At 45.3% G+C, this 13,883-nt stretch overlaps 1 protein-coding gene across 1 annotated transcript in view; it reads right to left on the reverse strand.

Moving 5' to 3' along the window:
• The window catches only part of FADS2 (fatty acid desaturase 2), a 228,374-nt gene that overhangs the window by 89,919 nt on the left and 124,572 nt on the right, over positions 1 to 13,883 (reverse strand). The gene's annotated exons all lie outside the window — the stretch shown is intronic.

Raw genomic sequence — 13,883 nt, forward strand, 5'->3', positions numbered from 1 at the left:
TTGTCTATGACTCTTTTTAGTTCTGTCCATTTTTGCTTCAAATATTTCAAAGCTCTGTTATTAGATGCGTGCAAATTTTGGATGTTTACATCTTCTTAATGAATTAATAATTTCCTTATTATGAAATTCCCTCTGATAATCCTCTATTTCAAAGTCTGTTTTATCCAATATTCATTAATTCGCCAGCTTTCTTATGACGAGCATTTGCATTGTATGTATTTCCATTCTTTTCATATTTGTGTCAGTATATTTCAAGTGCAATTCTTGGAATTCCCATTGTGGCTCAGCGGTAGTGAACCCAACTAGTATCCATGAGGACTTGGGTTCCATCCCTGGCCTCACTCAGTGGGTTAAGGATCCATCATGGCCGTGAGCTGTGGTGTAGGTCACAGACATGGCTCAGATCCCATGTTGCAGCTCTGATTTGATCCCTGGTCTGGGAAATTCATATGCCACACACAGGTGCTGCCCTAAAAAAAAAGGACAGTCATTCAATCCATCACTCAATCAATCAAGTGCAATTCTTGCATATAACAGAGTCCTGTTCTTTTATTTCAGTTTGACAATTTTGAATATAGGCTCCTTACATTTAGTGTAATCATTGATATGGTTGATTAAGTCTATCATTTTGCTATTTGTTTTCTCTGTCTCATCTATATTTTGTTTGTTTGTTCCTTATTTCTTTTTTGGGTTTTTTTTTTCATTTTATCTTCTCCACTAGATTTTTAGATTAAACCCCTTTGTATTAACAGTTGCTCTAGGGAATTCAAAACACATCCATAACTCATCACAGTCTATCACTGGTTAACATACCACTTCACATATAATCAAGGAAACGTACACTGTTAGAAACCTCATAGTACAGTGTTATTACTTTTTCTTTAAATAGTTAATTATTTTGTTTGTTTTGCTTTTTAGGGCCTGTGGAAGCGGCCTATGGAATTGGAGCTAGGGGGTCGAATTGGAGCTGCAGCTGCCAGCCTACTCCACAGCCACAGCAACGTGGCATCTGATCCGAGTCTTCCACCCACACCACAGCTCATGGCAACACCAGATCCTTAACCCACTGAGTCAGGTCAGAGATCAAACCCGCACTTCCAGCATTTATGGAAGTTCCCAGGCCAGGGATGGACTCCAAGCCACCACTTCAACCTATGCCTTAGCTGGAGCAACACCAGATTCTCTATCTGCTGCGCCACAATGAGAACTGCAAAAGCGTTTTTTATTTATCTACAAATGCACCATTTCTGATGATTTTCATTCCTTCGTAGAAATCCCAGTATCTATCTTGTATCGTTTTTCTTTGACCTGAAGAACGTCTTTAACATTTAATTTCTTGTAGCGCACATCTCTTGGTGATGCTTTCAGCTTTTTTTGTCCGAAAATATAACTTGTCTACATTTTTAAAACACAGAGCAGTTTTAGGTTCACAGCAAAATTGAGTGAAAAGTACAGAGAGTTCCCATACGCCCTTTGAACCACCCCTCCCACCCAACCACACCATCACTGGTCTTTGGCAGATTGTTTCTGGTCGTAGATTCCCAGGTTAATTGTACTTTTTCATTGTCTTCTGGATATCATTATTTCTGGTGAAAAATCAGTGATCATTCCTAGTTTTGTTCTCCTTGAAATGTGTATTTCTCCTCCAGGTATTTTCAAGATTTACTCTTTATTTTTTATTTGTAGCAATTTGACTGCTGTGCCAAGGTGTGATTTTTTCTCTCTCTCTCTCTCTCTTTTTTAAGGGCATTTTAATTTTTTAAATTTATTTTTTCTAATAAAACTCTATAAGTTTCGATTTACTTTGTTTTGTTTTGTTGTTTTTTCCTGCTTGAGGTTCATTGAGATTCTGGGATCTGTGAATTGATATTTTTCTTCAAGTTCTGAAACAGTTTAGCCACATTTCTTTAAAAAAAATGTTTTTAATTAAAATATGGTTGATTTACAATGTTGTGTCAAGGCCGCCATTTATTTAAATATTTTTTCCTACACAATCTTTCTTTCCTCTTATTTTAGGACTGCAATTATACACATGTTAGATCATTTGATAGTGTCCAGTAGTCATTGTCCTTTTTTCTTTTTCCAGCCTTTCTTTCCCTCTGTGAGCATTTCTGTATAACTCCTATGTTCCTGTCTTCAACTTCACTAATCTTTCATTCTGTAGTTCCAGTGTGCTATTAATTCTACCCAGTGAATTTATATTTCAGAGGCTATATTTTTCATTTCTAGAATTTTTTTTTCTTACAGTTTCCATTTCATTAGTGAGCTTTTCCATCTGTCTACCCTATATGTTAATCTTCTCCTTTTGATTCTTTTTTTTTTTTGGCCACACTTGAGGCATAGGGAAGTTCCTGGGCCAGGTATTGAACCTGTACCATGGCTGTAACCAGAGCCACAATACTGAATCCTTAACCTGCTGAGCCACAAGGGAACTCTCCCTTTTAATCTGTAAGTATGTTTATAATGGCTGTTTAAAATAGGACTTCCCTGGAGTTCCTGTCGTGGCGCAGTGGTTAGCGAATCCGACTAGGAACCATGAGGTTGCGGGTTCAGTCCCTGCCCTTGCTCAGTAGGTTCAGGATCCGGCGTTGCCGTGAGCTGTGGTGTAGGTTGCAGACACAGCTCCAATCCCGCGTTGCTGTGGCTCTGGCATAGGCCGGTGGCTACAGCTCTGATTAGACCGCTAGCCTGGGAATCTCCATATGCCGCGGGAGCAGCCCAAGAAATTGCAAAAAGACAAAAAAAAAAAAAAAAAATAGGATTTCCCCTTGTGGCCCAGCAGAAATGAAACTGACTAGTGACCATGCGGATGTGGCTTCCAGCCCTGGCCTTGCTCAGTGGGTTGGGGAATCCCATGTTGCCATGAGCTGTGGTGTAGATCTCAGACGTGGCTTGGATCCTGGGTTGCTGTTGCTGTTGCTGTGGTGTAAGCCAGCAGCTGTAGTTCTGATTCGACCCCTAGCTTGGGAACTTCTATATGCCCCAGGTGCAGCCCTGAAAAAGCAAAAAATAAAATAAAATAAAATAAACTCTGCTCTTTCAGCATGTGTCATCTATGGGTCAATTTCTATTGCCTTTTTAAAAAATGGGTCACATTTTCTTGACACACACCCCCCTTTTTTCTCACATCTAGCAATTCTATATTTTTTGCTGGACATTATGAATGTCTTTTTTGGCTGTCAGGATTTTGTTGACTTCCTTCAAAGGCTATTGTCTCTTGTTCTGGCCAAAAATAAATTTATTGGTAGACAGATTGAGCTTTCTGAGGCTTATTTTTAAGCTTTATTGGAATGGTCTAGAATGATACAGTGTGAGGGCTGGAGTGTTCCTACTCCTAATGCATGGCCTCCATGGGGTCTCAATTGGTTGCTCAGAGTGTTTAATGAGGTCCTTGATTCTGGTTGATAGGAACTCCTGTGTCTCCCAGCGCTGTGGGATCCTGTGGCTGCTCCCTGCCAGGCCTGTGAGGTCTTGCCCTACACATACTTAAGTCTTTAATATTTGGCTGAAGACTTAAGAAAATCCATATGTAAACGTCTAGAAGTCCTTTTCTATACATCGCCTAACATGCTGGCCCACAATTCCCAGATGCCCGGACAGCTTCAAATGTTAAGTTTCTGCTGTGTCCTGCTTAAATTTCACCTCATAGTGCATTGGAAAGTGCCATCAGGCAGAAAGCCAGGGAGACAGTGGGGTTCACTCTGCACGTGACTCCCCTTCACTTGGGAGTCACACTGCTAACGGAACAAAGTCCAAAAACAGTTTCTTCATGTATTTGGTTCAGTTTTATAATCGTTTATGGTGGAAGGGACATATAGCATGAAATTTTCAAATGCCATATTTATGTAATGTGTTCCCACCTGGGATAGATATTTGGGTGGTTCTAAATGAGTGGTGTAGGGAGTTCTCTTGTGGCACAGTGGGTTAAGGATCTGGCATTGTCACTGGAGTGGCTCCTCAAGTGGCTACTGTGGCACGGGTTTGATCCCTGGCCCAGGAACTTCTACATGCTGAAAGAAAGAAAGAAGGAAAGAAAGAAAGGAAGGAAGGAAGGAAGATGATAGTATAGCATAATGGTTAAGTGTGCAGCTCTGGGTTAAATTCCCAGCTGTCACTGGCTGTAGGTCCTTGGGGGAAGTTACCAGCTCATTATCCACTTGCAAAGTGAAATATATTAACAACCACCTCATAGAATTACTCTGTGAAGTATATGAGATGCTGTCCTGGAACACAGTGAGTACCCAAAAGCCTTGGGTGTTATTATTCCATATTCTTACCATTACAAAAAAATGTTACAGTGAACCGTCTGGAACACATTCATTTGCGTTCTTGGGCAAGTCTATCTCGGGGAATTCTTGTGTCCATGAATACATGCTTCTTGGAGTGCCCGTTGTGCTCAGCAGGTTACGAAACCAACTCGTATCCATGGCAACACTAGGGTTTGATCCCTGGCCTGGTTCAATGGCGTTGCCATGAGCTGTGGTGTAGGTTGCAGACTTGGCTGGGATCTGGCGTTGCTGTGGCTGCAGCTCCAATTCAGCCCCTAGCCTGAGAACCCCCATATGCCATAGGTACAGCCCTGAAAAGCAAAATAATAATCATCATAATAAATTCCTTTTATAATGTGATAAATCCTGCCAAATGCTTTCTAAAAGCACTACATTAATTTACCACCCCACAGTCTGTTTTTTCAAACTCTTTCCAAGTCTAAGTGATACGGCCAAACCAGGCTGGGCTGGGCAGCCAGGCTCCCTCCAGAGAGAAGTGTGGCAGAGAGGAAAACACCACACCCTCAGCCAGAAGACATCCTAGGGCGACCCCTCAATTGCCAGCTCTGTCCCCCTGGACAAGTCACTCTTTCTGTCTTTGCTTTGTTTTGTTTTCATATCTTTGGATGGTGCCCTCGGCATGTGGAAGTTCCTGGGCCAGGGATCAAATCCGTGCCACAGCAGTGACCCTGCTCACAGCAGAGACAATGCTGGATGATTTTTTTGAACTTTTTCTTCTTTTCTTTTTAACTCAGTGAATTTTGTTACATTCGTCGTTGTACAATGATCACCACAACCCAGTTTTGCATTTCCATCCCAAACCCCCAGCCCATCCCACTCCCTCGAACTGGCTCCTTTATTTATTTATTTATTTATTGGGTCTTTTTGCTATTTCTTGGGCTGCTCCCACGGCATATGGAGGTTCCCAGGCTAGGGATCGAATCAGAGCTGTAGCCACCAGCCTACGCCAGAGCCACAGCAACGCAGGATCCGAGCCGCGTCTGCAACCTACACCACAGCTCACGGCAACGCCGGATCCTTAACCCACTGAGCAAGGGCAGGGACCGAACCCGCAACCTCATGGTTTCTAGTCGGATTCGTTAACCACTGCGCCACGACGGGAACTCCAACTGGCTCCTTTAGAAACTGTGTGGTCTCTCTCAAATGATACAGGTTGGGGGGGGGGTTCGGGGATGCACTGAGGGTGTGGGATGGAAATGCTATAAATTTTGGTTGTGATGATTGCTGTATACCTGTAAATGAAATAAAATCCACTAAGTGACTTTAAAAAGTGTGATCTCTCTCCTTTGAAATTGTGGGGCAGAGTCTGGGCATCCTCTGATGTACCCAGTCTTGGCTCTCTGTACACTCTCTCCTATGACTTCCTGTTGGTGTCACGTATTTGGGTTTATTTTCTTCTTATTGATTTTATTCATTCATCCAGCTAATTGCACTGAGTACATACTAGGGATACCACAGTGTACAAGACAAGGCCTCTCCCTCATGAAGCTTATCATCCTGTAAGGAGACAGAAAATGAGCAAAGAAAAAAATTAATTACAATTCCTGTGAGAACAAAACAAAGATGTTAAAACACTGAGTAAGCAGCAGTAGGGAGAATCTTCCTTAGAAAGAGGGGCAGTCATGGAAAGAGCATTTGAAGAGATGAACCTTGAGTTGGGAACATGGTTGAGAAAGTGAGATTCAAGGGAGGAGCAGAAGGAAGAGCCATAGACAACAGCTCTCATTCAGAGCTGAGGCATGGAAACCACCCAAATGTCCATCGACAGATGACCGGATCAGGAAGATGTGGTATGTATACACCATGGAATACTACTCAGCCATAAAAAAGAACAAAATAATGTCCTTTGCAGCAACAAGGATGGAACTAGAGACTCTCATCCTGAGCGAAGTAAGCCAGAAAGAGAAAGACAAATACCATATGATATCACTTATATCTGGAATCAAATATACGGCACAAAGGAATCTTTCCACAGAAAAGAAACTCATGGACTTGGAGAATAGACTTGTGGTTGCCAAGGCGGGGGGTAGAGGGAGTGGAATGGATTGGGAGCTTGAGGTTAATGGATGCAAACTCTTGCTTTTAGAGTGGATAAGCAATGAGATCCTGCTGTGTAGCACCGGGAACTAGGTCTGGTCACTTACGATGGAGCATGATAAAGTGAGAAAAAAGAATATATACAAAACCCAAAAGCTCTAATTCAGGAATGAGCTTAGCACAGTTCAGGAATAGGAAGGCTGTTGTGGCTGTGGTGTCCTTGGGAGGGGACGACAGCCACCAGACGAGATTGGAGAGGTAGGCAGATGCCCCAGGAGTCCAAATTTTATTTCCAGTGCTATAAGAAACCAGGAAATTGACACGATTGAAAGTCTCAAAGACCAGTCTAGCTGTTCTGGGAATGGGTAGGAGGGAACCAAACGTGGATAGAGACAGGAAGGCTGGTGAGGAGACGAATGCAGAAATCTGAGCAAGGGACAATAGCTTGGATAGAGTGGGGACACTGGACAATGAGGATGATGTTTCTGGAGCTATGACTGGCAGGACTTGGTCATGAATCAACCATGGTGGCTCGTAGAGAGTGAAGTCTCAAAAATGACTCCCAGGTCTTTAGCTTGTCCCGCTGAGTGAACAGAGCATGTACAATGAGAGGGAGACAACAGAAGGGGCGATCTGGGAGCTGAAGTGGGAGATGGAAGGTTCGGGCTTGGGCAGGCCAATCGGGAAGGGATGGTAAGACATCCCAATGGAAGTGGCAACAAGGCACTGGCTCTGTGAGCTGGAAGCTCAAAAGAGTGAGGCATACTAAGCATATACAGTTAATGGGAGAGGCTCTTCCTGTTTTCGCCATGAAGCCTGGGGGCAATTAAATTTAACGATGTGACTAATTAGGGTTTTGCAATCTAAAATGATTTAGCTATGAACTACATTCTTGTAGTGATCTTTCACAAGAGGCACAAATTTCAAGTCATTATGTTGGATGCCTGAAACTAATAAAAATTATGCCAATTATACTTCAATTATTTTCTAAAAAGACTTAGCAATGAAAGTACCTTGCACTTACATAAGGCCTCTCTCTCAAAAATGCAATGCATATTATCAGGTCAGAATGGCTGATAAGAATGCAATAGCAACAACAACAACAAAAAACCCAAAACCAGAGTTCCTGTGGTGGCTCAGTGGTTAACAACCCCAATTAGTATCCATGAGGACGAAGGTTCAATCCCTGGCCTTGCTCAATGGGTTAAGGATCCAGTATTGCCCAAACTATGGTGTAGGTTACAGACTCAGCTCAGATCCCGAGTTGCTATGGCTGTGGTAGAGGCCAGCAGCTACAGTTCTGATTCCACCCCCAGCCTGGGAACCTAAAAAGACAAAAACAAAAACAAACACAAAAAACAAAAACCCAATTGCGAAACAGGCAGAAGACCTGAAAAGACGTTTCTCCAAAGAAGATATACAGATGGCCAACAGGCACCTGAAAAAATGCTCAACATCACTAATTATTAGAGAAATGCAAATCAAAACTACAATGAGGTACCACCTCACACCAATCAGAATGGCCATTATAAATAAATCAACAAATAACAAATGCTGGAGAGAGTGTGGAGAAAAGGGAACCCTCCTGCACTGTTGATGGGAATGTAAATTGGTACAACCCACTATGGAAAACAGTATGGAGGTACTTCAGAAAACTAAATATAGAACTGCCATATAATTCAGAAATCCCATTCCCGGGCATATATCCAGACAAAACTTTCATTCAAAAAGATACGTGTACCCCTATGTTCACTGCCACACTATCCACGTTATCCAAGACATGGAAACAACCTAAATGTCCAAGGGCAGGTGAATGGCTTAAGAAGATGTGATATACATACACAATGGAATACTACTCAGCCATAAAAAAGAACAGAATAATGCCATTTGAAGCAACATGGATGAAACTAGAGACTCTCATAGTAAATGAACTAAGTCAGAAAAAGAAAGACAAATACCACGTGATATTACTTACATTTGGAATCTAATACATGGCACAAATGAACCTATCTACAGAAAAGAAACACAGTCATGGACATGGAGAACAGACTTGTGGTTCTGTGCCCAAGGGGTGGAGGTAGGGAGTGGGAGAGACTGGGAGTTTGGGGTTAGTAGAAACAAACTATTGCAATTGGAGTGGCTAAGCAATGAGATCCTGCTGTATAGCACAGGCAACTGTATCTAGATACTTGTGATGAAACATGATGGAGGATAACGTGTGAAAAAGAATGGATATATACATACATATGTATGACTGCGTCACTGCCATATAGCAGAAACTGACAGAACATTGTAAATCAACTATAACTTAAAAAATAATAAAAAATAAAAAATGCGGAGTTCCCGTCATGGTTAACGAATCCGACTAGGAACCCTGAGGTTGCGGGTTCGGTTCCTGCCCTTGCTCAGTGGGTTAAGGATCCGGCGTTGCCATGAGCTGTGGTGTAGGTCGCAGAGGCGGCTCGGATCCTGCGTTGCTGTGGCTCTGGTGTAGGCCGGTGGCTACAGCTCCGATTGGACCCCTAGCCTGGGAACCTCCATGTGCCACGGGAGCGGTGCAAGAAATGGCAGAAAGACAAAAATAAATAAATAAATAAATAAATAAATAATGCAAAAAAGAACGGAGTTCCTATTGTGGCTCAGTATTTAATGAATCTGACTAGCATCCATGAGGATGCAAGTTCGATCCCTGGCCTTGCTCAGTGGGTTAAGAATCTGGTGTTGCCATGAGCTGTGGTGTAGATCGCAGATGCGGCTTGGATCCTGTGTTGCTGTGGCTGGGGCACAGGCCAGCAGCTACAGCTCCAATTCGACCCCTAGCCTGGGAACCTCCATATGCCACGAGTGTGGCCCCAAAAAGCAAAAAACAAAAAAACAAAAACAAAAAACAAAGAGAGAAGGAAAGAATTGCTGATAAGAATGAAGAAGCATTGGAGTTCCCTTGTGGTGCAGAGGGTTAAGGATCTGGTGTCACTGTAGCAGCTGGGGTCACTGCTATGGAAAGGGTTTGATCTCGGGCTCAGGAACTTCTACATGCCATGGATGTGGCCAAAAAATAAAAATAAAAAAGAGGAAGCATGCGGCAGGAGGGAGGCAGGGGAAGGAGTAGTCCTTCACTGCAGAAGAGGGCGTCACAGTCTGGTGTCATCTCCCCATCGTGAAGTGTCCTTCTCGACCAGGGCAGAATCGAAGCCAAGCAAGGGCTCAGGTGCCCATGGCACAGAAAGCCCAACTTGGACAACGGGAGTCCACAGCCAAGTAAGGATTGATTTCAGGATGCCAAGCCAGGGAGGGGGAAGAGAAGCCTCAGCACTGCTCCAGCTTGGGTTTTGCGTTAGGGTTTTTTTTTTTTGAAGGGGAAGAATGAAGAGGCTGGGATTCATCACCACCCCCCTGGCATCTCCTCAACACGGTTTCAGGAGTCAGGATGTCTCTAGCCAGGTGGTCCGTGGCCCAGGGAATCTGTGAGTTCATCCCGCCCTGGAGAAACAACCGGCGTCTGCATGTTTAATGATGATATCTGCAACAGCAATTTGGGTCCCTTAATGATGTTATCGACAACAGCAACTTCAGTCATCTGACTGTGGTTGATAAGTGTTCAGTTAGCACAAGATTGAGGTCAGAGGGGACAAGAAAGGGACTGCGTTTTAGGTAGATTAATCCTAAACTCAGTGAGGGAACTCAGTTTTATGGGGGGATTCAGGTTCAGAAGCCCTTGGCCACACTTTTACAAAAACTCTGATCTTTTCAGTCCTTAAAAAAGATAGTTCAGGAGCCACAGGACCTGGGGAAGGGGGTTCTTTTTCCCAAGGTCCCATAGTTAGCCTTCAGGCTTTAGTTTTGGTCCACTAAATAAATGACACATTTAGGAGTTCCCACTGTGGTTCAGCAGGTTAAGAATCTGACTAGTATCCACGAGGATGCGGGTTCGATCCCTGGCCTCACTCAGTGGGTTAAGGATCTGGTGTTGCCATGAGCTGTGGCACAGGTCACAGGCTTGGCTCAGATCTGGTGTGGCTGTGGCTGTGGCATAGGCCAGGGCTGCAGCTCCGATTTGACCCCTAGCCTGGGAACCTCCATATGCCACAGGTGCGACCCTAAAAAGAAAAAAAGAAGAAATAAAAAAATAAAAAATAAAAGAAATAGGCGTTCCTGTCACGGCTCAGTGGTTAACGAATCTGACTAGGAACCAGGAGGTTGCGGGTTCGATCCCTGACCTTGCTCAGTGGGTTAAGGATCCAGCGTTGCCTTGAGCTGTGGTGTAGGTTGCAGACTCGTCTTGGATCCCGCGTTGCTGTGGCTCTGGAATAGGCCGGCGGCTACAGCTCTGATTAGACTGCTAGCCTGGGAATCTCCATATGCCATGGGAGTGGCCCAAGAAATGGCAAAAAGACAAAAAGAAAGAAAGAAATGATGCATTTAGCAAGCTGCTGGCACAATGGACTCGCTCACTGACTCACTGACTCCCTGCTGTAATTAACTTTAGAAGAACAGACCCTGGGGCCTGAGAGCCAGAGGTTCTGGGTTTGTTTCCTGGCTACAAATAACAAAAAGAAATTCTAGGAGTTCCCCTCATGGCTCAGTGGTAACAAATCCTACTGGTATCCATGAGGACACAGGTTCAATCCCTGTCTCTGCTCAGGGGGTCAAAGATCCGGTGTGGCCATGAGCTGTGATGTAGGTCGCAGACTCGACTTGGATTTGGTGTTGCTGTGGCCGTGGTAAAGGCCAGTAGCTGTGGCTCTGATTCACCCCCTAGCCTGGGGACTTCCATATGCCGCAGGTGGGGCCCTAAAAAGACAAAAATGAAAGGAAGGATGGAAGGGGGAAAAAATGTAATTACTGTAAGGAAAAAAAGAAAAGAAAAGAAATTTACTGGCTCACCTAGCCTGAAGAACTAGCCAGATAAGTCACAGAATTAAACAGCTTCAGAAACCAGGGCCTCTGGAAGCAGCAATTCAACCCTCGGTATCTGCCTCTGCTTTCCTTTCCTTGTTGGTCTGCTTGTCTCTTACTGTAGAAAGGTCATCTCCTTGTGACAGAAAAAAATGGCTGCAGCTACTGAGAAACCCCCCAGGAAAGAATTCTTCCCCAGCCCCTGCTTCCTGCACTAATCCCCAGGAATGGCTCTAATGCGCTGGAGGTCACAGGTCTGACCCTTAGGCCAATGACTGCTGTCAGAGGAATGAGATGCTCCGCTTGGCTAGACCTAGGTCACAAATTCAGCTGTGGGTCTGCGTAAGTGGCATGTAGGCTGGCAGCAACAGCTCCAGTTGGATCCGAGCCGCATCTGCAATCTACACTGAAGCTTGCAGCAACTTGGGATCCTTAACCCACTGAGTGAGGCGGGGGATCAAACCTGTGTCCTCATGGATGCTAGTCAGGTTCATCATCCTGGGTTAAAGGATCCAGCGGTGCAATGTAGGTCACAGACGAGGCTTGGACTCCAAGTCACTGTGGCTGTGGTGGCTACAGCTCCAACTTGACCCCTAGCCTAGGAACTTCCATATGCCGCGGGTGCAGCCCTAAAAAGACTAAATAAATAAAGTTTTTAGAGGTTGCCCGGCTAGCACAGTCGGTAGAGCATGAGACTCTTAAAACGTATAATATTTTACTTATATGTACAAAGACTCCTTTTGAGTCACAAGGGTAAATTCCAGCCCCAGATGTCCTATTTTTACTTTTTATTTATTTTTTATTTTTTGTCTTCTTCTAGGGCCGGTCCCAGAGATGTCCTATTTTTAGATGTATGGCTCTCTCTCTCTTTGGATCTCAGTCACCCTATCTGTAAAACAGCAGGTTTAATACACTGGTCTGTAATGAGTCTATACCACAGTAAGTAGACAGCTGCATTAAGGAAATCCCATAAGTCCATCCTCCATGAGCCCCTTGCTCCCCACCTCCTGTGTTATACACTGCTAAATTGTTGGGAAAAGTCTTTTTTTTTTTTTGGCTGCACCCAGGGCATATGAAAGTTCTGGGACCAGGGACTGAACCTGCACCACAGCAGCCACCCAAGCTGCTGCAGTGACAATGCCAGGTCCTTAACCAGTGCACTACAAGAGAACTCCCAAAGTCTTTTTTTAAATGGAAATTTGGCCTGCACAGGGGCAGCTGCATGGACCATCACTTCCGAGCAAGGTGCAGTGGCCTGGCATCTTAACTGGAAGCCAGGCCATCTGGGTTTCCCCGTGGGAACTTGGAAAGTCCCTTCCCCATTCTGAACCTCAATTTTCTTAACTCAAAAAATGAGGGATTTGGGTTGGATGAAGGTCCTTTTCTACCAGATATCTAGCCATACTTCTAGTTTCCTGACCCCAAGGGGCAAAGACTAGCTCAGTGCACGGGATAAAGTTTGGCCTCCTTTCCCTTGGCTGTGCAATTCCACTAGTACAATCAGAGGAGAGACAGCAGAGCTAGGCAATCAGAGCACAGATCAGTTCTAATCTCCGTCCTGCCACTTACTGGCTGCGTGACAAAAATACTTAACCTCTCAGCAGTTCAATTTCTCCATCTGTAAATGAGGTCCTTACTTCATAGGATTGTTATGAAAATTACATGTTTGCAAAACACTAAAAACAAGGCCAGGCACATAGTAAGTGCTTTGTAAAGGGTTTGCTGAATAAATAAAATTTCGCATGTAAACTGAGTCTCTTTGCAAAGGCAACAGTTTCTTGGCTGTCCCCCAGCCTCTGCGTGCTTCCTCATCCCTTCCTAAAATTCAGAGCTCTGAGCCCTGATCTCTCTACTTCAAGGTGTCCTATGGCTCCCAGGTGCCTCCAGGATGGAGTGGCGATGCCTCAGCTAGAAGACCCAGGTTCTTCACACAGGGCTTCCCAGAGGTCTGGAGATGCGGGGCCACTTTCTTTTGTTTAAGAATCTCAGTTAATTGAAAAAAGAACAGAAATAAAACACCAACAAGCAATAAAAGGCAAACAGGAAAATTGCGGGGCATTTTAAATGTTACACTGAGCAAAGTAAAGCATTAACCACCCCCGCCCCACCCCCAATAAACCATAATTCTGCTTTACAAGATAACTGCCAAGGGTTCTCTGACTGTTAATTCCAGCCGCACAATTGGTAGAGTGGCATGGCGAGGAAGCGGGAGTTCATCAGGTGGCTCTCAGGCGGGTGGGCGTCTGGAGACTGGCGGGGGGGTGGGGAGCAGCCCAAAGACCAGGCCCCTAGGACAGCCTCCTGTCCACCACGCCGTCACTGAAGCCTCCAACCTCGAACCTCGCGAGGCTGGCAGGCTTCCCCGGCCGCCAGGCGGGCCCTGCGCCCACCCACTCGGCTCGGCCTCTGCCCCTCGCCGCAGGCGGAGCCCACGCCTACCCTGGAAGCCCAGGGCGCCCCCGCACTGGGTGCCGCCTGGCCCGCTCCCAAGAGCCTCCACAGGAACCGTTATTCCGCCCGCGACGCCCCCTGGGAGCAAAAGTCGCCAAGTCGGGAAACAGGATCCCTCTGCGCCCCCGGCTGCGGGCCCGCGAGGTGGCGCGCGCCCCCGTTCAACGCCAGCCTAACCCGACCCTCCGGCCGCGGCCGCCGGCGCGGGGC

The sequence above is a fragment of the Sus scrofa genome, chromosome 2 (genome assembly GCF_054392235.1).
Source record: "Sus scrofa isolate SSC_HxYL_T2T_F1_AM1 chromosome 2, Sscrofa_HxYL_maternal_Yorkshire_Landrace_v2.0, whole genome shotgun sequence".
Lineage (NCBI taxonomy): Eukaryota > Metazoa > Chordata > Mammalia > Artiodactyla > Suidae > Sus > Sus scrofa.